Here is a 4,244-nt window from a genome sequence, read left to right on the forward strand (position 1 = left end):
TCTCACAGTGAGTGGGACCGATCCCCGCATTGGGCTCTGTGCTGACAGGGCGGAGCCTGCTTGGGATTCGCTCTCTCCTTCCCTCTCTGCCACTCTCTGTCTGTCAAAATAAATAAATACACTTAAAAAATATATATGGTCAACACGTGTGAGAGGACACCAGTTACTAATGTCATTAGTCATTACTAATGTTACTTTATTATCAGTGGTGATCAGTAAATTCCCATCAAGACCCCAGTAAGAAGCCGCGTATGCTCACCCAGTAGGAGGTGGACAGTCACTTACATGTTGTTTGGAAATCAGTTGGATGGCACCTTGTAAGGTCTGACATTCACATATGCTACGATCTCCACTCCCAGGGGTGCACACAAGACAATCCATTGTGTGCATGCACCAGGAGACGTGGAGAAAGACCATCGCCACCTTGTTCATAACAGCAAACACCGAGGCGCGATTCAGACGCTCACTAGCAGAATGGATAGATAAATTGTATGTTCGTACAAAGTAGTACCAAAACAAAAAATAACAGATGTGTTCAATGTGGATACATCTAAGGCATATGACATTGCGTGGGAAAGGAAAAGTCATTACAGCTTGATACCCTTTTGGTAAAGTTAGACACAGCTAAAAATGACCAGTGTATTTTCAGTTGTACATATGGATGCGAGAAAAAACTAGATATACATGGAAAAGTTTTCGGGAGAGTGGATACCTAGTGTTGGGGGAGGAGGGGACCCTGAGCGGGAAAGGGAGCGCAGGGAAGCACAGATCAGTGGGAGTCGTCGGCTGGGAGGGACGTGGGTGTTGGTTACATCCATACACAGTTCTCAAGAGAGACCAGAGAGGGTCATGTGTGGACCAACCGTGAAAGCAAATCAGGAGCCGGAGGTTACGGGGTCTCCACTTCTGTGCGGAGATTTGTTGCTGCTGTTTTAAAGTCACAGATGCCTGTGGTTTAAAAGAAACAGAGGTCTCTAAGTTTTAATCAAAAACAGTGGTCCCAGCCCCCACTTTCCTCTCTTCCCTCTCCAGCGACAACAACATTCAGGATGTGTGCTGCCGGGTCCAGCACGAGACAACAACGTTCAACACTCAAGCCATTTTGACTAATGTTTGGCGATTCACTTCCGTATTTCTGAGCAACACGCTGTGATGGCTATATCTTGATTTTTCTCTTGTGGGCTTTATCTATTGACAAAACCCTCTGGAATATATCTTGCTGTTTCCTCTGTCCGTCTCAGCCACATGGACGTTTCCTGTCCCCCAAGTTCCCATCATCCCAGTACAGTCACGTGATCATGTCTGTTGTATGAACACTCAGGTTCACATGTCGGTTACATCTGCGCCATATTACTTTTCCTTTTACGTATAACATTGTTTTCTCTAAGTTGTCAACTATTTTTGTTTTTTAATTTTTTTTTAAGTTTAGTTTTGAGAGACAGAGAGACAGAGAGTGAGCGGGGGGAGGGGACAGAGAGAGAAGGAGACACAGAATCTGAAGCAGGCTCCAGGCTCTGAGCTGTCAGCACATAGCCTGACGTGGGTCTCGAACTCACAAACAGTGGGATCATGACCTGAGCCCCCTGGGTACCTATTTTTTGTTTGTTTGTTTGTTTGTTTGGATTTCTAGGTTCTCACTCACCAAATCAGCCACAAAATCTCTCCTTTTCCGCTCAATCTCTTCTCAAAATATTTGGACACATCAGATACACCATCGATTTCAAATTCTTGCTGTCGTGGTCCCTGAAGCCATCTGTCCCGAACCAGACTGACAGGCAGCCTTCACCTACCTGGGGCCCAGCTGCCCTCCTGGCACTTCCGTCCCCCAGCACCCTGGGGGCCCTGCCCACTTCTGTTTGTTTTCTACATCGTGGGTGTTTCTCTTTCACGAATAATCCGCCCCCACCCCCCAGTTTTGGGATGGAAACATCCTCTAGTAACTTCCTGAGAAAAGGTGTTTGTAACAGAAGTTATTTTGAGAACCCACCGGCCTGAAAGCGTCTTTATTCTGCACGCCCACTCGATTGATGGTCTCCCAGTCGAATTCTAGGCTGGGAACATTTTTCCTTCTGACTGGTTCTGCTGTCAGGTAGTTTCCAGAGTGTCTGTTATGAAGTTCGCAGTCTTCCAGAGGGAGATCGTAGGATCTTCTCTTTGTCTCCGGTGTTCTGAAATTCCCCAACGGTGCCGGGCCCTTGTTATCCATTATGCTCAGCAGCTGGTAGACCTTTCAATCGGAAAACCCTTTTCCTTCAGGTCTGCGAAGTTTGCTGTAAATATTCCTTCAGGGGCACCTGGCTGGCTCAGTTGGTAGAGCACGTGACCCCCGATCTTGAGGTCGTGATTTGAGCCGCACATCGGGCATAGAGCTTGTTTAAATTTTTTTTTTTTTTAATTTTTTTTTTCAACGTTTATTTATTTTTTTTGGGACAGAGAGAGACAGAGCATGAATGGGGGAGGGGCAGAGAGAGAGGGAGACACAGAATCAGAAACAGGCTCCAGGCTCTGAGCCATCAGCCCAGAGCCTGACGCGGGGCTCGAACTCACGGACCGCGAGATCGTGACCTGACTGAAGTCGGACGCTTAACCGACTGCGCCACCCAGGCGCCCCTAAATTTTTTTTTTTTTTTAACATTTATTCATTTTTGAGAGACAGAGACAGAGTGTGAATGGGGGAGGGGCAGAGAGAGAGGGAGACACAGAATCCGAAGCAGGCTCCAGGCTCTGAGCTGTCAGCACGGAGCCCCATGCGGGGCTTGAACTCACCAACCTCAAGATCATGACCTGAACCAAAGGTCAACTGGACTGAGCCACCCAGGCGCTCCAAGATCTGTGTTTTTAAGAAGCTCCCCCAGGGATCTTAGGCCCAGTAAGAACTGGAGTGTAGAAAGAATGTTCTGTGCATGCAGAGTGGGGAGCAAACAGATGAAAGGAGGGTTGGTGGAGGCGGCATATTGGTCTGGCTCTGAAGGCGGGGAGAGATTGCAGACATGGAGTAAGCTGGCAGGGAGGGGTCATGTAGGCTTGTGCGATGGAAGATTCAAGCTTGGGCCTGTCACTGTCGCCCTTCCTTGTGGCCATCACCCCCGGCCCCCCCATCATCCTTTCCATCTTCCTTTCTGGCCTCCTCTCCAAACCTCAACAGTTTTCAGGGGCTGAGCTCAGTAGAATCTTCTGCTCTCCCGGAGTGGGGAGGGGGCGCCCACAGAAGTGGATCGACATGGGAAGGGCACACACAGAGATGACAACAGACGACATCCAGTCACAGGCGGACAGGAAGAGGCAAAGATGGATAAAGAAGAAAGGAAACAGAGTCACAGGTGGACAGGTGTGGAATCGCAGGCAGGTGGGCGCGAGCCTTTGGAGGACACACACACACACACGTGGGTGGATAAGAAGGTCACACACGAAGGCACGACAACAAACGGCGGGCACCGAGAGGGACGGGTGCCCAGGACACACGCAGGTGGACAGGCGGGAGGCCCGGGTGGATGGGGATGCGCTCGGGTGATGCCTCGGGTCTCCCAAGGGCACTCGGGAGGCACGCGGTGCTGCTGCCAGGCCCTGCGCATCTGTCTCTCCGCCGGCTGTCGCGGGGAGACCCCAGGCTGGACAGCGAAGGGTCACTCCTGGGTGTGCACCTTGGTCAGGGCGAGGGAGTCACCTCCCCACGCGGGGCACGTTCATTTCAGCTCTCAGACGTTTATTATTAGGCCCTAAGTCTCATTTCTTTCTCACTCATCTCCCATTTTTGCACAGGTCTCTCGGGCCCCGCCTCCTTTTGGGGTGTTTTAGGCCAATTCCTGGCTTCAGGCCACTCGGGGGCTGCATCAGTTCATTTAGAGTTCACTTTTCCTTTAAGCTCTTTTCCCCATTCACCACTCTCGCGGACTCCCTCTCGTTCCCGACGTCGCTTGCGGTTCCTAAGAGCACTACATCTCCCAGCAGTCTTAGCGCCCACGCGTCTACCCTAGGGAACTTCAAGTACCGAAATGCTCTCCCACTGTCTGCTGACTACCGCGGTGACCGATGGGGCTTGTGGTCCCCTGAGGAATTGTCAGAGGACCAAAGAAACTACTCATCCCAGGAGTCCTCGCGTCAGAGGCGGGTTTCCCTCTTGGCTCTCTGCGCGACCCTTAATCCTTCCTCGGACTCGAACTCCCGCCGTGCCCCGCGCTGGGTTTCCAGTGGCGGAGAATGGAATTGTGGCCAAAGTGTCCTCTGGGAGTTGTAGTTTCTATATT

Source organism: Leopardus geoffroyi, chromosome C3 (assembly GCF_018350155.1).
Source record: "Leopardus geoffroyi isolate Oge1 chromosome C3, O.geoffroyi_Oge1_pat1.0, whole genome shotgun sequence".
In the NCBI taxonomy this organism is placed as follows: domain Eukaryota; kingdom Metazoa; phylum Chordata; class Mammalia; order Carnivora; family Felidae; genus Leopardus; species Leopardus geoffroyi.